The following is a 22,089-nucleotide window of genomic DNA, read 5'->3' on the forward strand; positions in this document are numbered from 1 at the left end:
TGCTCACGTCACATTTGAAGCGAGTTCACGAAGTGACGACGTAACTGTGGCAAGACAAAAGACGCGCTTCCTTTCTCTTGAGAAAATACAATTAGAGAAAAAAAAATAAAAGAGAGAGAAGAAAAAACGAGTAAACGTGACAATTTATATACACATATATATTCAAGCAGGCGACGAAAAGAAAAAGAACGGATTTGCGGATTCTATTTGCGCGCTGAGTGGGTATCGCGTATACTGAAAATCAGGATCTACCCTTGGGGGTTTATATGTGTGCGTGACGCGACACGCGCACGAATTGTTGTTGCACAACGGATAGGGAAAAGCAATTTCCGCTCGACGACGATGCTGAATATGTCCACCGCGTTCGAGCTACTTTCCTCTCAACCGGTTCGGAGTTTCACCGTCCGTTTCTCGAACGTTTTGAATTTTTGCCAAAGACGCGCATTAAGCGAGAAGAATCGTGGAAATTAATTACATATATCTTCGCAGACTCGCGCGCTCGCCAATTAAAATATCGATATTAGAGAGAAAAACGTTTAGAATTGTGACTGTTGGACACATGTTGTCTGGCATAGTTACGTCATATCTCATAAGAGATACGGTGTCGCAACTATATGACACATTATTGATATATTTGAAAAGATATTTTTCTAGAAAAATAAAATATTTTGTATTGTTCAAGAATGCTCATCTTATGGCGTCACTCGAATCTTGGAAAAAAGAAAACAGATAAAAAAAAATGTCACAATTTTCCAATAAGACAATCAATGCCACGCCTATAAAAGCCGCTGTCAAATAGAGTTCAAGTTAGTTGCAAAGTCAAGATTATAGTAAGTTCTAAGCAACATATATAGTAACAATGAGTAGTGTAATATTGTCACAAAATTCGCAAGTAAACATTCATAAAATTTCCCAAAAACAATCATTTCTTCGTGATTGATGAATAAACAAACGATTTCTCTTTATATGTGATATAAGTAACAAGCGCCCTTGTGGCATCACAAGCGACATCCAACGACATTGGTCGCATAAATCGCGAGTGACGCGAAAAACGTGCTTACATCGAAAATACGGGGCAAAATGTGTTGCGCAAACAGACAAATAACAATATTTCTTTTTCGCCGAGAAAAAAACGCGGTAAAAGATAAATACGATTTCGTCGAACTCGTAAAAAGATCACGTAGTAATCAATACTGTAACTAGAAGTTTTTTTTTATTAAATCGTGGCGGAGATCTGGACGCATTGTTTCGTTTGCGAGATCGCTCGATCGCGAGCGGCATGTTTACTTCCTTCGTGTATGTGCAAAATTACCTCATCAATTAATTACTATTCTTGAACCGCTCAGCGTCCACCCTAATTTTGTTCGATAACTTGATCAAATAATTCCAGAACTAATTAAATTGAGTTTCCACTTACCGCAGCCAATCGTTTTACCAACATCAATCGACACAGGTAGAACACGCGGGAATAACAATTGCAGTGGACGGTGCGTCGCTACTTTATATTTCAACAAATGGAAAACGCGCGCACATGAGATAAAACAATATTTACAAGTGCGTGAAGCGATGCTTTTTTCCATTCTCCAAAAGGATGCTTTTCGCGAAATAACGGGGCCAGCCAGCGGTCCACGCTCGAGAAACAAAATTTGAGCAACAAAGTTGAATGTTTTTTCAGAAAACCAAGCTTTGTTTTACATTTATTTGTAAAATAAAAAGTAGTTCATTTACGCCATTCTTCGTAACAGTACAAGTGATTGATGTAAATGATACGTATTTTTTGTCGTGCATACGTCATTTCGATAATTTGTCTGAATGCTTCAATCATATTTGCTGAATTTGCGGGTTTCTTTGAAGAACCCAGACACTTTCCAACCAATCAGAATCGAAACTTGATTGATCCTTCTTCTTACTATAACCGAATAAGGAATCTACTATTGTTGCAGATTCAATAAACTGTGCGCCGACCTGAAATCGATATAAACCACCATCTCACGACTTCAGCAGCACCTTTCTCATTGAACACGGATGTCTCGCGCGATAGCGCCGCGCCAAAGCGGAGAGTCGCATGAAGATAAACCGAAATGCAATAAACGAACGAAGGTACGTATCGCGAAATGAAATAAATTTCGCGGCGGTTGTTACGCCTCCACCAATAAATCTGCGGCAACGTAATGGAGGCATTGTGAGGACTAAACGCGGCTGAGTTACATACGCTATTGCCATTTTATCTTTTTATTTCCCGTGTTCTTCGCTACGAAGCAATAAAACCACGCGTTGCGCTATAGAAAAACATTTTAATTCTCTTTAATATCTCTTTATATTTTTTAATATATAATTTTATTTTAAATAAAATCAAACGTTTCTTGCACAAAGCCGGAGGCTGAAACGCTTGGCACAAATCTCCGCTGTGTTGCTGTGTCAAATCTCCGCACACAATTTTACGTAGCCGCCTTGCGTTTCAACGTGAGCTTGACCTAAACGTCGACGTCGACGTCACGAAAATAAAACATAGCGCCTGCTCTGACACACACATATACACAAAATAGTGTTTACAGTTTTGGTAACATTGACATTTGTAAAATTGAATCTTTTAGTCGTTTTGTGTCTCTCGACATTCCTTGACGATTACAGAAATAGGTAATCGTGATGCGGAAATCAAAGAATTACCAAATTGTGATCGTTCAAGCGCAATTCAGCACGAAAAAGAGTACGACAGCTTCGTGTGTCTTAGCACAAAATGTCATTAAAATGTCACTAAAAAAAAAAAAAAAATAGATGAATAATTCTGTACGACATTTATAAAGTTCCCAATTGTATGTAAACTAATATCTTAACAAAAACTGTTTTTATTTTTTTTTAAATCCTGTAATGATGCGTGTGTGTGTGTCCTTTGAGAAAAAAAAACATCCATTTAGTTTGCGGTTGATAGATCACTTAACATTGAAATGAAGACGAAAAGCTTTTCTTATCTAAGTAAGTACACTTATGTAAGTTTATGTCGCTTTTATTTATCAGTATAAAATATTACGGTAATAAAACTTTTTTCAAGTTTTCTCTTTGGAGCGTTACTTATAACTTCTAATAACATTCGCCACACGTGGCGCATAGAAATGGCGCTGTGTTGTAAATTCTCTTGCACCCCATTTTGCGGTGCTCGAATTCCTTTCTCCCGATTAGCGCAAACTCTCAATTTCGAATTTTGCCGTGACAATTTTGCGAATAGAGCCGCGTCTTTTCGACAATGGACAAACAGAAGGGACCGTCGAGATTTCCGCGCGTCGAGAACCTTAATTGCACCCGCGGCAAACATTTGCATTTCAAGGGGCTTTTGCTTGCCTGCATAATGTTTAACACAGGTGCGCGCGAGTTTGTTCCAACTGGTTGGTGGAAACCGGTCTAAGTACTACAAGAGAGTACACCCTACTTGTATACACACTCTCCTGTATATCCATAACACACACACACACACACACACATACACACATGTGTGCCGCCCGTAGTGATGAGCCACTCAGGATTCAAACAGGTGTACATACACTTGGTTAAAAGTATGATCCAATTGTAAACTTCAGCAGAAACGCAATGTGTTACAACCGAGCGCGCAATTGCGAGAAAACTCTTTTCGCGATCTTTCTGAACAGCAGTAAGTGTTGTGCCGAATTGAAACGAATAACAAATAAGCTTAACAACTACTGATAAACTACATTCTCGTGTGGTCAAACGACAGATCATTTTTTGTTATTTATTAATTCGGTAATTCCAGTTTAATTTTATTTTTTGTTTATTACCGTTTATTAGTAGGAAAATGCTTAGTCGATAATGATTGCATTAATATATTGCTCGCGTTACATGCGTCGCGGTTTAGCGATTAATAAATCAAGTAATTGTCAACGAATTTATAATCAATCAAACTAGTGCAAATTGCGCGGTGCACGACGTGTGCACGCTATATTTTCGGATGATATAACGTGCAATGTCTGTAGCACGCGCGTGAAATTTAATTTACCCCCATTGCACTTTTGAGAAATCACAAGCGCGTTATACGTTATACAGTCTCTACAAAAACCCTATGCGAGAGATAAAGCAGACAAAAATTACACGTGTTAAACTGCGTAAGTTAAATAGTTTTTTTTTTTTTTTTTTCGTAAAAAAACAAAAACAGTTTTCTTTTTCCGAGATATATTTTCACACGCGATGGAGTTGCTCAGTTTTGCGCATTACACGAAACTAAGTGAAACTCCACGGCACAAGCGGTAAACTGCGATTAAAGTTTGAAACGCCGTGCCGAGCGTTATCAGTAGAGCCATTCGTAACCACCCACGTTACCCGCCCTTCGTCTCCTATTTTCCAAGTGATAAAACATACCCATATTATTTCCCTATATCGCCACTATCTCGCGAAGACAACCTATTATATCCCCGAAGAAGTGTAACCTCTGTGAGCAAGCTCAGACCTTTAGCAATTCCAACTTCTCCGCCCTCTCTCGTAACCGAAGATCAAATAATAAATTATATTCTACTACATCAGACAGAAAGAAAGAGAGAGAGAGAGAGAGGCACAAATGCGATAACAGAAAAAATCCCCATTTTCAGGCGCGGAGGAAAAAAACTCCACAGCGAGCCACAGTGTCATACGTTCATCTAGCGTGTTATAAATTTATCAATTTTATTGCGCGAGTTTCTGCTACGTACAGTTAAAAAAAAATTAATCTACAAATTGCAGAGCAATTCTTTCTACCGAGCGAAAAAAAAAAACAAACGCGTTCTTCTTAACGAGCTTATTCATCGCGCGGGAAACCATGTGGGAAATTTGTTATCTCGCGCCAGCCCGCAATTCCTAATTCAGCGAGCCTCAAATTTCGTCGGGGGCTTTCTCGCGCGAGCGATTTGCGCGCGGGGCCAACGAAGCGTGCGCACGTCACGATCGTCACGATTTTCCTCCCGGCGTTGTTCCTCTCGAGCATTGATTTTGCTGCGCCAATCAAGAGAGCCTGCCACTGCAAAGGAGAAGAGACAGAACGAGATACAGAGAGAAAGAGAGAGAGTCCGGGCTCGACGAATTGCGATCCAACGGCTCGTGTAACTTCACTGGAATCGAAAGGTAGTCATTCGGAAGGAATTTGCCGACCGCTCTTTTTCTACAGTTTCAACTTTTTCTCTTTTCCTTTTTTTGTTCCTTCTTCTCTTAAGCTCCTCGAGTGAAGGTTATTCGACGAGAAATCGAACTCCACTACGTGTGTCTAGCACTGACCAAAAGAGAAAGAAAGAGAGGGAGTTTCTCGACGGCGATTATCGTTTAATCTTTTCCCTTTGTTGTCTAGGATTAACGCCGCGCACATTGCATCGGAAACAACGTCCCCGATTATAACGATATGTCAGGTCGCCGTAGTGTAACACCTACATAACTCCCGAGAGAATTATTCACGTGTTGACGGCAGATAATAACTGCACGGAGAGAGAGAGAGAGAAAGAGAAAGAGAGATACGTCGACTAAACTTGAACTATGTGAAATTGAACAGGAAACCTAGTAACTATACTGCAAAAAAATGTTTGTTGCAAAAAAACAACGCGTAACTTTGTTTTCACGAGCGATTTTCTTGATTTCGTATTCACGTATCTCACTTTTACACAACATTTTTATCGAATCTCCTTTTAGTTGTCTTTTTTTCAAATAACTCGCTTATTTCGCTTATCTCATCTAATTTTTTTTTTGTTTTTTGTTTTACGAAGAACAGTAATTTTTGTTCACGCTCGCTTCGCGAGAGAGGAAATCAACCGTTTTGTTTAGCAGAATATTCGCGTGCTAGAGCTCGCTCGTTTGAGCAGTCGCGTGCGGATTATCGCGCGGGCGCGATTTAATCTCTCCGCGTGCATTGCGCGAGTCTCTCCTCCGTCTGTCGTAATTTTAAACAGGTCGCCGCCGGTGCTATTATGCGCAACGATGCCTCAACTGTTGCATGCGAAGGATTAATTTCACGTGCCGACGCGAGGATCTTGTTTGCAATTTCTTGCCCCGCGGGTATTAGCACGCGGGGGCGAAATCTCCCCCGTGTCTGAAATTTCTCCCCGACCCAATTCGTCCTGTGTACACGTACATAACAGCCGGGCGCGATCCCAACGGGATATCCAAACTTCGAGTCATTTCTTGCCTCGGCAAGACAACTCGTCGGAGAGATGATCAATGCGCGTTGTCGCCTTCCTAAAAGTTCCCTCGCGATCGACATCAATCGAGACTGTTTCGATTGATTCTGGACATTGGATTGACGCCAAATCCGAAAAATCGATTGAGACATTTGCGATAGTAAAAGTTTGGCATCCGATTAATTGACATTTTAATATCACATTACGCTGGAATAAATTGAATTAATTTTACAAAACGTTTATTAATATTAAAATGATAAAAGTTCGTTAAGTGAATTGAACTTTATTTAAATGTTACGTTACACTTTATATTAAATTTATTAAATCTAAAAAAAAACATTAGGTTTCAAAAGATTACCACAAAGATTTCTCTGAAATGAAATTCTATCGTAAACTCGTGAAGCGAAGAATGGAAGAAGACGACAGAACCTCTCGCGTTACATAATTAATTCAAGTACACTTAAGAATGTCGTGATTACTGCTCAGACAAATTCAGTGTGTTATTTGATCTTAATGTTCTCCCACGATCCTTATTCCTATCACTACTACACTACTTTACATCACTGTTCGCATCAAGCGCAAGCTTCGTTCTGTGAGAAGTTACGACATAATACGTCGCAGCCACTTTCGCAGTCTGTGCGAAACTTTCGGCGAATTTGGCGAACTGAAATTAATTAACGGAAGACAATGTTCACCTGCGACCGCCAAATTGGCTCGCTAGCAGTTACGAAAATTCGATCTTAATTAATTAAGATTGTGTCATAAATTCAACGTCGCACGCGCTGCACGATGATCAACAGAGCGTGAAGTGGACTTCAGAGTGGACGTAAATTTATGCTACACTCTTAATTAATTAAAGCAACGTTATGAATAATTGTTTATTCAATGCGCCTCTCGACTACGTATAATTAGAGGTTTATTTTCACTTGTCAACTTAATTATATTTTTTTGTGTGTGATTTAATGAAAACACGAAAAATTTATTTAATTCTTTCGCGCAAAGAAAAAAATCTCGCGTAAGAAAAAACCAGTAATAGTTTATAAATTGCGGTAAACTAGCCAACAGCTTGGCTAAAGTGAGTTTAATAGCGAAGCACCATTTTCCGTGTCAACGTCAGCACGAAACTTACTTTGCCGTATGATCGACATGGAATAATTTATTCTATCGATTATCCGCTCGAGTGCTGCAGTTCGCGCGTACGAACGACATGTTGAAACTCAGTTAAAATCGCCAAAAATGTTTTACTCGAACTGTCAGACGCGATAGGCGCGAGAATCGATAAAAATTTTTGAGTGCCAATAAAAAAAAAAAAAAACTACGACGATGTGATTGTTTTCCCCTCCCCGAACAAGATGTCGGGAGAGGATATCTCTCGCTATTTATTATTTCCGCAACGTGATTACTTATTTCCAGAAAATCACTTTGCATTTTTATAAGACCGCGCGGAATTCCGCGTTTCTGCAAAATGAAAAATGAGTACGCGCGATTTTTGCGTAAGCCGTTTTTGCATATTTTAATATGTCGCGTAAAAATTGAAATAAATGTGAAAGGACAAAAACTGAAGCACTTTTAATTGCTTTTACTGCGCGCGAGCACACACATACACAAAGAAATAGATTTTTTTTTTTTTTGTTACAAAACGGAAAACTCTATTTTTGTCATCTCTTAACCGCAAAACATTTTTAATCTCTCTTTTGTATAATTTCAATGTCTCTCTTTACCGATATTAGATATAAAAAAAAATATCTTAACGTACAAAAAAAGTCTTTCCACGCTTGCAAAAACAAATTCCGTATTGTCATTATTAATTCTTAACGCAATGACAGACTCACCTTGACCCAGGTTTCGTGTGTGAGTTCCACCGGTTACCAAAACAGACTCGTCTTCCTCGTTCGCACCCGTTTTTACACTCTTCGTTGTACGCGCTCGTAGTGAGTTTCTTTGCAACGTGATCGTCGTGTCGCCGCCTCTTCCTGCAAAGAAGAAGAACAACCGCCATCAATCTCGACCGCGCAAACAAGAGTTTGCGAAACTGGGTGAATCCGCGTCTGATTTGAAAGTTACGGAATTCGGGCGATTGTCGCGTTGTCGATCGCTGAACAATAGAATAAAGACGTCAGCGACGTCACTTTCAGTGACGCTTTATGGCGCGGTAAAAACCGACGCGCACAAATATCTATAACAGCCCGATAATGCTTTTTATACAATTACACACACACACACACATACACACATAAACACGTGTTGGATTATGGAGTAGTTTAAACAAATCGCCTGCAGATTGTTAAACTTTGTTCGGCGAAACAAAAAGCTCCAGTAATAATTTAGGTAACACCAATGTCGAGAGAATTATGCATGTTATAGCAAAACCCCCGATGTTTGCATAAACGTTACAACTTGTAAAAGGCTAAAATTTAAACAATCCCGGCCATATATTAATGGATAGCATTAACGTTTCGCTAATGAAATACACGAGACTCGGTACTAATTAATTGTAATGTAGATGTTAATTTATTATTATATTAACACATTGCATATATATATATACATATATATACATGTACATATATAAAATATATGAAGTTTGTCGTAAAAGCTTTTAATGATATATTTCCGTATTTTCACGTGGTGCGGGGCGAGTGCGTATGGTATTGTATTCCGGAACCGCGGGCGCAAACAGCACGAGAGAAATTGCGGATAAATGTTCAAAATTGCATTTCTATCTCCATTTACGCGCATTCAAACGAAACAGAACGCGCTAGTCTAAGCGCTTTCCGTGCATGAAGAATTTCTTCCTGAGAGAACAAACTCTAAGGAGAAGATAATTTGAATATATCTCTCGCGCGCGCGCGCGCTCCTCTTTTTCACCTGTGCGCACGTACCGTCGTCGTCTCGGCGTGTTCCGTTCCGAAAAACGTGCTTTGTAATTTCAACCGTAGGTACGGCACACACGCGATGCGATTCGCACACCATCCAAATATCGTTCGGAAAGGCTTTTATATCAACGACGATCTTCAAAGAGCGGAAAATAGAGAGCCGCGCCTTCCTCTCTCTCTCTCTCTCAACGTACACGTTGTCATCTTCATCCTGCGCTTGTTTTTTTTTCTTTTTTCTTTTTTTTTTTTAATCCTGATTCTCCGTACTCTCTTTCTCTGCTCTCGGCGCACTTTATCACCGGCACTATATCACAAGCAGTTCATGTATCCGCCGTATAACTGCGTATAATTCTTCTTTTTTTTTTTTTTCTGATAAAGATTCCCGGATATATAAGGATAGCGGAAATTAGATTTTGCCAGGAGCAATTTGAAGCGAATTTGCCAGCGAGAGGATCGAGAAACGACGAGAACAAGTTCAGAAACGAAGAGAGCGAATACTGTACTATCACGACGCGCTTGATAATGACGTTGGCGACGGCGAAGAAGAAGAAGAAGAAGAAGAAGAAGAAGAAGAAGAAAGACAACGTTGTTGTTCGTTTCATTATGGCTTCTTTACAACGTCGTGGGTTTCTTCTCATCGAGTTGGCCCCGTATTTTGCGCCAAAGTCCACCTGAGTATCTTTCCAGTCGGAAACGTGATCGGAAAACCCGGCATGAAGCCAATCCCGCTGATCGTTCGTCGAGTCGCGTAATGAACGTTTCACCTACGCAAAGCACGGGAGCGCGTAACATTGGTCGTAACAACGTTCAAGTAATTTAAGCCGTATTAAGACTTTGGGATGTTCAAACTAAGGCGAAACTCGCGAGCTCGCTACTATATATCCCCGACGTAATCCGACATATCTTTCACCTTAATCCGGATACGTTTGCGGGGCGAAAAAAAAACTTTCTTCCAATCTAAGAAAATTGCGCTAATCTGAAGAGTTTATCGAAGAGAAAACACACGTCGCGCACATTTGTGTGTGAAAAATCGATCGATAACTGGAGACCGCGTCTCGTTCAAGTCGCTAATCCGCATCGCGAGTTTCGAACGGGAATAGCTTGTGCGAGCCAAATAAATCAAATAGCTTTCAAATTAGAAGTACAAAGCAATCGAAGAATTATTATTTCTATTTTCTGTCTTTTGTTCGACAAATGGTGCATCAAATTGCAACAATGCCGCTCGGGCGTAAGCTATAAATTTTACGTTAATCTATCGATGGTCTATTTTTCGAAGTTTTGAACGAAGATTGATCGATGACGAGTGACGTGTGTTTTTCCATCATGTGACAATTTAGGGATGTAAAATTCAAACAGTTTATCGGCGATAATCGTTTAATTTTTAATTGTATTTTATCGGTTTGCGTTTTTGTTTTTATTATTTAACAACAGTCGCAGAAAGATTGAAACAACTATAAAAAATTTGTGGATTATAATTAATTCTTCTACCGCGTATATATACGTCCGCTTTCGTTGAATCCGTCAAAGAGAGAGAAAGTCATAGACAACTATATCACAGACTTGTTAAATCTTGCACGTCATCTGGTTTCCGCCAATATAGCTCCGCAAATTTCCATAAAATTGGGAAAACTGTGGCTGAAACGAGCGTAAAGTCTAGAACGTCGTATAAGTTTGTACTTGCGCATCCGAGATTTCTTTCTGTCGCTGTAAGCCACATTTTGCCAATATGATGTAAAGAAATATTAAATTTTCACAAGAAATTTTACAACGTAAAATAATCATTTTCAAGTGAAGTATTTTGTATTTTTCAACGTTATTATAAACAATCTAAAAAAATAAGTAGTACGTTTGTCAAAGACTTTTAATGTCAAAGAGAAAATAAACTACTATTATAAGAGAAACAGTTTTATACCAACCAACATTTTGTTTTTTTTTTATGTGTATGTGTGTTACGTATATAATATTTAAACTTGCACACAAAGCGAATTTATTTTCATTCTTTAGAAACGTCTGTTGCCACACAGTCGAATCACTCTTCAGAAAACAAAAGCTGTTTCATGTTCGCGCAAATACTCGATTTTTGTACGAGCCAGAACCAACTCCGCAGAAAATAAAAATGGAGAAGTTTGAAAAAGAATCGGTACCACGAAAAGCCACGACAAGCTATTCGAATTGAAGCAAGAAAGAGCACTTTGAAGCTGACCCGGTACCATTCATTCGAGTGGGTGATTTTTCCTGGTTTTTCGTGTGACGACGCTTCAATCGCTGGATCTGCCTTTGACTTCTTCTATTCGTCAATATTATTTAGAAAGTCCAATTGTTCATGTGCTATTTACTCACGACACCGTTCAGTATCGAACTCCATGTAACATTTATTAATAATACGTTTCTCTCTCTCTCTCTCTTTTTACGTAACTTTAATGTGTGGATATTAAATTAACAATTTATACACAAAAGTTTTATACGTGCACTTTTAGTTTTTAACTTACGAATTTAAAGTTTCTAGAAACGTATTGTATTCTCGCACCTTTTATTATTCAACGGTCCTTGTCTTCAACATTTTTCACATGACTCAAGCAGTCCTTTGATTTTCAGTCTCCTGTCTCTGTGTCACAATCTTATTCAACACCGCAATTCTTTCTCTTTCTTTTCAGTGAAAAGAATCTAACAATCCGTATTCTCGAAGCCGAATTGTTACCGAGTACTCTCTCTTTGAACATCTCTGTTAAAGTCGAACGCAGCTTCACCTTTCATTATCGTACTTCAAACTGACTCGCAAAAAACGGAACATAACGTACTTGCGAGCGAGAAAAAATTCTCATCACACGAGGAGAGAATTGCTATTAAGAAACGCACCGTTAAGCATACAATGTTCTTTTCAACTCGAATAAGTAATAAAAACAGTATAAAGTTAATTTCTTCGCGTTATATATTTGTTAATTTAAAATCTATCCCTGACACGGGTGCGCGTATTACTTCAAAACTCGTGCGATTTTAAACAAATATAATCACTGCATCTCTCATCGATATGAAAATGTATTTCTTACTAGATAAACGTTCGAAGAGAGAGACTCAGCGGGGGATTTTCCCCGAGGAGAGAAATTTTTCAAACGCGATAGAGCACGTCGGCAATAACTCTCTGATCCAAATCAGATGTCGTAGAAAACACCATTCCCAAGTTAATTGCTTTCTTCGCGATTGCCAACCGAGATCTTGCGGCGTCAGTAAAAGCAGTGCGGGCTGGTAATTGCGAGCAGCGATAAAGACGAGGGAAATAATGGTATTTCCGAGGCACTTTCAGAAAAATACTTGACGCGCTCTGTAAGCTGCGGTTACGGCCGGTCATTTCCCACACTATTTTCCCAACTATTCCTGGTTCAGATACTTTGCCAGGTTTTGCGACGGAAATGGCACTCGCTCTCGCGCTCAATAACACACGGCGTTAAAAAGCATTAAGACGCGCGCGCGCGTGTCAATGATTATTACCGCTTTAAAAAATTCAGTGGTCACATATAACAGGAAAACCTTCAACAGAAAAACGTTTTAACATAATTTTTCTTCCTGCAAAGAGAATTATCGAAAAGGTTTCATCGTTCCTGTTTTTCAAATGCGCGCGAGAGTCTCTCGAGTAAAACACGTGCGACAGTTTACATACTCGCGAGTTCTAGTTTTCCTCCCAGGGTAAAACTATGACGTGTGATTACATTCGCTGATTAGTTTAACGCGTCAGCGCATCATGTTATACGCGGACGCGGAAAATAAGTAAAATAAATTAAACTAAATTAACGGGGGAGGAGATAATGATTCAAAACACGCGACAGGCGCGTTAATTATAAGAGTCGCGTAAAATTCTAGCTTTTGCTTTATATACCGCAAATGGTGAAATAACCACGATATAATCTGCAACATTTATCCGCGCTCGTGATTTTCATAAAAATCGCGCGAAAAATATAATTATACACTGTTTTTTGTTTCTCAGCAAGATATTGCGTTTGCGCATGTAATTTCTCTGTATCTTGTTCTATTTCTGTGTCTGTCAGAATTTTTTGCGCGAAAATATATTTCAATATATTTTTCTCCGCTCTTTCTGTCTCTCTCATAACAAATGTATAAAACGTTTACGTACATGTACACGCTCACATTTAAAATCAAAGTTGTACGTAAATACAATATATTTCGTGTGTGCCACATATTATTCTGTTAAAATACTTTTATATATAATAATAGCACACACACACACACACACACACGTTTTCTCTTTTTTATTAAAACGGAAAAATATATGAGAACTTTTTAATATTCGCGTACTAGTTAAAGCGCACGAGAAAATTGCTCTTGTTGCGCAAACTTTTCCGACAAATTCACATTACATCGTAGCCACTGCGGTCACAGTGCGTCGTTGAATATTCAGTTAAACCTCCAATGTTCTACGGTCGTTGCTCGAACAAGGGACGACACATGGAAGCGAACGTTGAGAGAAGTCGGCTGAGGGAAATCGTGCTATTTCGTTCCGACCGGCATATCGGCGAATGGTCCGTCCACAATCGACGAAGGCGGCCATGTTTGGTCGTCACAATAAAAACTGCTCTCGTCTAACGCTGAACCTTTGGCGATATTGAATGGAATGACCGCGATGCAAGAGACTCGGCCTGTAAAATCCATCCGATATGCTTGTAGTCGAGCAACTGCGAGTTACCAAGCGCCGACCACGGCATGCGAACACGGAGACGTGTTCTGCCCAATGATCGATTTTGACTACTGAAAATCGAAAAGCCGCAAATTTTTAAACGACACGCAACGTTCATCTTCAACCGGTTAATGCAAAAAAACAAATCTCGTTGGCCGTAATGAAAATTCTAAACTAGTGGCGCAAAACTTTCTCGTAAAATTATCTCAGAGCAGAACTTGCTCTCTGATAACATTATTACTTATTTTCTGAAACTGTGTTATTTCCTTTTTGCAAGCACTGAGAAAGTAGTTGCGCGTATAAAAAAAATTGTATACCAACTTTCTCTAACTTCTAAGCGGTTTTATCAAAAATTACTGATAAAATCTTCTTAAAAAAGTGGAAAGAGAGTTTGGCGAGGATTGGACTATCGGTGTTTTCACATCGATTTAAAAACAATCCATTAGAGTCAAAAGAGACACGACGTTAAAAATTCGGTCGGAATTTCTCTCGATGCGAAGATCTCGCAAAACGTTCATCGACGCGCGGAATATTTCACTTGAACAAAAATTATTTACCGAGACGATGAATGATTGCTTCGCGCTACTAACAAAAAAAACCTAGGATCTTCAATCGAATTTTTCAACAAAAGCCATCGCGCGAGCTAGAGAAGTGAGCTTGCGATTATCGATTATCACACCGAGCGGTGTAGCGTTTCGTCGCTTTCGCGATTAATGCTTAACAATATACGCCCGTGGATTAAGTGCACTCGGCAAGAGTAATCGACGCTGGTGGCTGACGGTCTGTGAATGACTGACCGACGCAGCTTCCGCATCCTCGCATTTCTGTCTTGTCTCGCGGTGCCATTGTTCACGAACTAATTAGATTCTCCTCGAAATTAATCTAAAGATCTCTCTGGACGAGGCGGGAGAGAGCGAAGAGAGAGAGAAGACGCCGAGTATTGTCGGGATTATTGACGTCGAATATATAGAACGGGGTGTGATCGCCAACGGCAACTGGATCACAGATGATGTTGAAACAAAGCCTCTTTCATTAGGCGTTGCTTTGTTGGGAAAATAAAGCGCGCGGAGAACACGTCGCCGTTTCACGTATTAACTAGCAATATAGTCCCCCTCAAGAATTGATAATCCGACAAGTAATTTTCGACGGAAGTATTTACGGACAGAGATGTCGCACGTTTAAATATAAATCAAAGCAGATTCAACAACACGTGAAAAGATTTAATTCTGTGATATCGAAAACACATCGTTTTTAAAAATTTTATTCAGCATAAAAAGAAAAAAAGCATAACTAATAAAAAAAACACTTAAAAAAGATAAGAGATAAGACTGCCAAACTTCTCGGAACCTTGACTGTCTTAATCGGTCACGTACGGGTCAGATCGATCGCCCGTTTTGTGCGGTATAAAATATTTACAGCAGCAGGAACCTCTTTTCTGCATATAAACAAAACTACACGGTGTACACGAAAAGAACTTTAATTTTAAACAACCTCACGTTCGTCCGGAAAACTTCGCGCACGAAGTTTGCAACCGTAATGCAATTTTCAGTTTTGTCTCAACTTTATATTTTTCGCAAAATTTATGTTATTTGTAGATAATAATAATAATAATAACAAAAATATACAAAACCCATTTAAAACATAACGAGGTGCAATTTTAATCAACAAAAACTAATGTTAAAAATCTTTGTTTGTTTTTTTCAAACCGTTAAATGCGCGCGCGTTGCCGGCATTCAGCTGCAAAAAAAAAAAAAAAAAATTTACGAGAGCGAGTTCTAAAACTCCGAGTTATAGAAATATGACCGTCGTGTTTTTCAGTTGCTAAATGCAATTATATACCGCGCCGCAGTAGTTTTCGAAGCAAAGACTGCGGTATAAACACGGATTTCCGGAAATAACGCGCGCGCACACGTGCAAAGCGGAAGAGAATTTTTTATGATGCTCCAAGACTAATATAACCGCTGCGTTTAGGAGCGTGTGGTCACAAGGGGACGGAAATGACGCAACACACCGCCATAAATACGAGAATCGTGTGCTCATTCGCGACATCGTTCGTTAATAATTCTCGCGAGCGCGATTTTTTTTTTTTTTCTTCCGTTCTGTATTTCCAGCGCGAGAGCCAAGCGATAGGCCGAATTAATTAACGACCATAAATCATTCGATCTCTCGTTTGACCTCTCGAGTCATTTCCCGCGAGATTCTCGACGGTTTCGGTGCCGAAAAAAAATCAAACAAATATATTAATTGATTTATCAACGAATCCCTCACGCGCGCTCGTATCATCGTTGCGCGAACGTAATCGTAATTTGTAATTCGAATTTTTTAATCGCTTCACAATTTTCCTGGAAAAACGTTCGGGTAATGTTAAACAAAAAAGACATTAAAGAGAACGGGGGAACGAAAATTTATTCACATTAAATCGGGAATTTGCTCATAGAAAAAACACGAGATCTAATTTCACGATCAAATTACAAACTGTCTCTCGCGAGCTGGAAATTTTTAACAAGTTTGCCGCGGGAACGGTGAAAAACATAAGCTTCTCGCTTAAAAATAATCATTTTCACGTGTGTTATAATATATGTCGCAAGTAATCACGCGTGCACACGCGAGGGTACAATTTTCGATTATTATAGTTCGAGATTTTCTGAATATATTCCATTTAAAAAAACACTTTCGCGATACAGAAACGAAACAATTACCGAAACGCAAATGCTGTAAGAAAATCTGATCTGACATTTGGAAAAGAATGCGCGCGAAGAACAAGAGCACAATGAAAGACGCAACCAACAATTTTTTGCGAAAACCAGAAAATCGCCAGAACACTCGCTCTTCCGAGACGAGTTTCTTCTTCCTCTTATCCTGTTCTGGCAACAACGATACTCTCGGGAATCCGCGGCGCGCGAATGCAAAATCATACCTTCCATGACCGCGTGAGCCTTCCCCGGGGAGCAACAAGCTCGGTAATTACGAAATTATTACTTGCCGCGACAGCTCTCTGGCTCGGAGAACCGAATAACGAGACTCGCGAACTAATAGTTTTTGCGAACTGCAGCTGGTAATAACCCGAGTTCTTAATTGCGCCGGAAGTGGTAGTTTCCGAATGGCGATTTACCGAGTGTACTCACTTACTTGTGTAAATTAAAAAATTATTTTTTTTCTCTTCTACAGCAGTATCGATTGTCGTATTCTTCGTTACCGAAGGTCGTCCGTGTCCCTCCTGAAACGCCCTTACTCGTTTAACCTCTTGAGGACGAGCGTCGACTATAGTCGACAATCGCCGACAATCGCCGACAGCATTCGATTGTTTACGTTCTTTGGTCTGAACACTTTGTTGTAAGTAGTTTTTGTATCAACTCTTGCGTCTGTCAATCAATTTCTCCATTTACGTTTGCTCGCGGCTAGTCAAGTGACCTTACGCGGCGAACGAGCGTCGTACCGAGGAGGTTAACGAACGGATTTCTAGGGAGGATAGCGCACAGCGGTCTCCCTTTGTCTTCCCTTTGTCTCACAGCGTATAAGCTTGATTTATTTATTTCGAAAACACTTCGAAACGTTTCTTCGACTTCTCTTCTCAAGTTTCAACTGTAAATTCAAGCGCCAAGTGACACAAATCGCTCCACACGGTCTCAGAACACACGCCGTATTGTCGGCACCAAAGAATGTCATTTTTTACAATCTTGTTCGCCGAGTTTCCGTTGTTCTTTCGTTTACATCCGCGTTTACATAAGAGCTTCGGTGTTATACAGAGACAGATGTAATATTAACAAGCGAATAAAAAAAATGGTAGAAGTCACCGAGCGAGAAACAACGCGCACAAAGCGTAACAAACAAGCTGAGCCCGCGAGGCACAGGAGAATTCAGACAAAGCGGGGAGAAAACAACGCGCTGCAAACTCCTGATCATTGGAGGATAGTGAGCCGGGTAAATGCGGGATATTCTGCAACTTGCTCTTTATGCCGCTAATGAATAGTAACGCTGTAATTCTACCCCGAGCAGTTTATATCACAGTGCTTTTAACCCCCGCGGCGTTTTAACGCGGCGAAGTTCAACAATGCAACATTATTTTTCCGTCGTTGTTTTCGTCGCCGCGCGTACGTACGGGATATTGCTAAAAGCAAAATTTTTTTTTTCAGCCGGCTTCTCTCTTTCTCTCTCTCTCTGTGACGTAACGCGAAAATAATTTTCCGACGGACAGAATTTCACGAGTAAACACGATTCCGGTACAAACAGATAGTTTTTTGCTACACGATTCGATCAACATTCTATACTTTTGTGAGTTTCGATAATAATAGCGTTAAGGAAACACAGAAAGCGAACAGCTGGAGTGCGGAGAGCGTCTCTCGATTCTTTGTTCGTAAAATACACTTAGCATAAAAGTATGATACTCGCACACCTGCGTCGTTACAAATTTCGCTACCAAATTGCACGGCGCGCCGCGCAGACGACCGGCAAATTTATGAGCGAATTATGCGAAACGCCTTTCTCACGATCGATATTCGAAACGAACGAGTTCGAAGACAATGTATGCACACATTCTCTCGAGTGCTGATTTTTTCTACTCGCCATTTGCGTCAGATATGTGATTGACTTGAAGAAGAAACATCTTTTGATGCAACAAATAATTGGAAATACATCGCGATGAAACGCGAAATTGTATCGTTGTTACCGTGTGTCGCTTGATTTTCTAATAATAAAAAATTGATTTTGTATTCTTCAATTTTATAATCTCGGTTTTTATATTTCTAAATTATATTTGTTTTGCGCTTTTGAGAGCAAAAGCTTGCGAATCAACATACACGTTTGCACAGGTCGGTCTGTGCTGAAATTATAGTTTGAGTTTTTTCACAGAAATAAAAAAGGTATTCGAGATGGATTGCCCTTCGCATTCGCACGCAGGTGTTGTGAGAATTATTGCCCAACCGGACGAGAACATTCGCCAACGTTGCGTCGTCTGAGATATATTGTCCGGCGAAAAGAAATTTACAAGCCACACTCTCGGTCATACGAAACTTTTCGCGCGCACCCAACTCGCACCGGCAATCCATCCTCGCGCAAAGTTGGCGCGACTTTGCGGATGAGGTGTGAAACTACGAAGCGCGGCAAAATCGGACTCGCGAACCGCGAGCGAGAAACTGAAACTGGTACTTCGATGCGAAATATTTTTTGCCACCAAAGTTTCTACATTCGAAATTGCGAAACTCGAAGCTTTCGTATATATATGTATATACGCGATCGCGTCGCGCGGAATAACGTTCTTATGAATTTCAAGCGCGCAAATTCCGAGTATTCTGAAAGGAGCGGATTTTAAAGTCAGATTTTTAGTCAAGTAGTTTAGTACGAGAAAAAACAAGACATATTTTTTTTTTTTTTTTTTTGCGCATTAGACGCATTAAAACGCGAGAATGTAAAACAACGAGATAATTTAAATAACTACGCACAAATTTCTCCCGTTCAATCGGAATATAGCTCGGAATTCTGCGCGCATTTTGCATTTCGTCGGTTCTCGCGGTACGACGCAACGTAACTGATGCGCATTCAAAAGGATTCACGAGCGCTGAGAGAGCGCTGAAGAGAGCTACGATACTTGGCGAACGAAACTGCAATCTTCCCCCCTCGCCTAAGAGAAACTTCACCGAATTTTTTCGATGCAGAAGCGTATTCCATCGCGAGACTTTCGCGAACTTTCCATTTATATACATATATATATTTTTTTTTTTCTTCTTCCCCGTTCTTTTCTCGCTCGTTTTCTCTATTCTGCAAGTTTCTCCCACATCTCTCGTATTTTTTTCTTCTCGTTCTTTTCTCTCGATCTTCCCGTTTTCATTCGGCATTCTCAATCGCAGCGAGTTCGCGAGTGATATTGCTGCCCTCAGCAAAATCCCAGCCTTCTTTCTGCGGTTGACGTTCCCGGGATAACGTTTCTGAGATAACTGCAAGCGTGGAGAAGCATTGTCGTAGCAATGTATCTCGGAGAGAAGAGAGAGAGAGAGAGAGAGAGTCGGGCTCTTCTCTCCACACAAATTCCTGGAATCTGTCGCGGATGCGAAGTCGCGTTCCGCAGTAAAGATATCTACCTCAATTTAACCAAATCTCTCGTGTCTATTTCAACTCTGTGTTATGTACCTCCTCATCAACATTCTAAATTCAACTTCATTCTTGCGCGTTCTCGTTATTAAATAAGTTCTCCTCATCGCGTGGCGTAAAATAATTCTGATAAGAGTCGGCAATTGTTTTTCAATTGGCGTGAAATTTCAAGAAGAAGTCAAAAGTCAAACGACGTTCGATTTGAGCTTTTTATTCATTCCGCGCGACGTTCGCCGTTCGAGAGAATAAAATCGTCGAAAAACGCGAAAAATGTGAAGAATCGCATAATTGCGATTAATGAATATTGAATTGAATAAATTGCAAACAATTCGATTTTTAAACTTGCTAATTTTTCAACCGCGTTTCGTTTCGAACATAAATATTCACATTTCGTTTCGCGTATCGCTTGCGGCTTGTGTATTTTCTTAGTCGACGAATCGCGAAAAGGATACAGAACAGAATACCGAGAGACAAAAGAAGCAAAATCGCAAGCGGAATTACAAATGAACGCTTCTCCGAAGGCAGAGAATGGGCGCGCGTCTGTAATTTCTTACTTAAATACCCGATCCCGACGCAAGCTTCGAGAAAGATAAGAAATTAACGAATAATGTTTCCTCTCATGTATACTGTAAAATGTATGTACTTTTTGTTGTATTAACTTTTGTTGTATTAATTTTAACGCAATCCTTAAAAAGATAAGATAATTAATCAAAAAAAGCTTAAAAGAAAAACTTCAAAAACAATATCGACAGCTATAGTTCACCGGTGATTATTGCAAAATTAAATCTAATACTCTTCTAAATGTAAATAAACCTATTTGCATTATATACTTTCGATTATAAACAACAAATAATAAACATGAAACAATATATTGTAGCTGTCAGGTCGAGTTTGTTTGTGAAGATAAGGTAAGTCTGTAAACAACATATAGATACACAAATAGCGCTCATAAATTAGTATTAATATATTACAAAAATAAGATCTTTTTCTTATTATTGCAAAAGTATAATAATAAAATGGCGAACGAGAAAAAAAGTATTACAAAAACGAGTATAAATTATCGCGAGAATAATCTTCCTCATCAGGATCATCGCCATGTTCGTTATCTCTGACAGGGAGAAGCAACTTTTCTTCTTTTACCGTCTTCGCAATCAGACGATGCCGTCGCCCTGATGATTGAGAGTTTCGTCGATTTTCGCTTCGTTATATTCCCTCCGGGGGAATTATCAAAGTGACTGTCGCTTCTTCTTCTGGAAATGACGCAGCACGTGGCGCTGGCTACTGATTACGTCGCAGTTCAGAGGAGTTTTACAAAATCCTGATCGAAAAAAGGTGTAATTTCTTCTTCCCGCGGAATGTGCGCGCAAATAGCAAAATTTTCTCACACAAATAAAATTGAGACAAATTTATTTCTCGTCTGTAAACAAAATATCAAATTTCTCATAACGGCAAGATGTAAGTCTAAAAATTTTGATTAAATTCACTTTAAACTGTGAATATTTTCGGAAATAAAACGATTTACACTTTAGCAGAGATCGTTAGCAGAGGAGCACTAAATTGTAAGTAACACATAAATGCGGAAACACAGATATCGAATAGTAGATGCGGAGAGACCAAGAGGATGTTAAGGAAACTCACAACTCCCGATAGCTGCTAGTTCTACAAATTCTACAAATAGTGATCTGTCGCAACCCTTTTGGAGAACGAACCAAGTTTCGACGAAATGCAACACGGAGAGTACACGCTAACTCGAGCAAAAAGTTCTAACGTAATAAATTTACCGCTCTATCGTTTCTGTGTGATATCAGAAACTATTTTAAATCGTCGTGTCACTTTGTGCGCGCAGCTTGTAGCGCCGTATTGAATGAGAGCGCGCATATTTCTTTGAATCTGAAGAAACAGGATATTAATTCCGTCTCGCTCTCTTCTGCGAGGATATTAAAGCGAACTTGGCGGCAAATGGGCGAAACGACTACGTTGAAACGAAGAGAAGAAACTTTTGCCAGAGAACTAATCTAACGGACCGGTCCTTTGAGAGATTAGAGATTAAGAAGGAAACCGGGTAAACCGCGATTCTTGCAGAAAAACCAACCACCGCTTTCTCATTTACATAAAATTCATACACGTACACGAAATACAAGTATTAACAGAGCGACACGTGTTTGCATTTTTCCGGCGGGAGCAGTTCCGATTTTTACACTCTGTTTGGAAAATTAAAGTTAAAATAAAAAAAAAAAACCGCCTCGGAGAGAGTTACAAAATTGTATTTTTTACTATTTGCGTATACACCGCGCGCAATCGA

At 39.6% G+C, this 22,089-nt stretch overlaps 1 protein-coding gene across 1 annotated transcript in view; it reads right to left on the reverse strand.

The window, feature by feature from the left end:
* LOC109852642 overlaps positions 1–22,089 on the reverse strand; it is a 94,863-nt gene that overhangs the window by 41,668 nt on the left and 31,106 nt on the right. The window contains exon 2 of the mRNA XM_020423982.1: positions 7,973–8,113. The gene's annotated coding sequence lies outside the window, so the exon portion shown is untranslated. The remainder of the gene's footprint in view (positions 1–7,972; positions 8,114–22,089) is intronic.

Source organism: Pseudomyrmex gracilis, unplaced genomic scaffold, assembly GCF_002006095.1.
Source record: "Pseudomyrmex gracilis isolate BER0280 unplaced genomic scaffold, ASM200609v1 scaffold_32, whole genome shotgun sequence".
Classification (NCBI taxonomy): Eukaryota; Metazoa; Arthropoda; class Insecta; order Hymenoptera; family Formicidae; genus Pseudomyrmex; species Pseudomyrmex gracilis.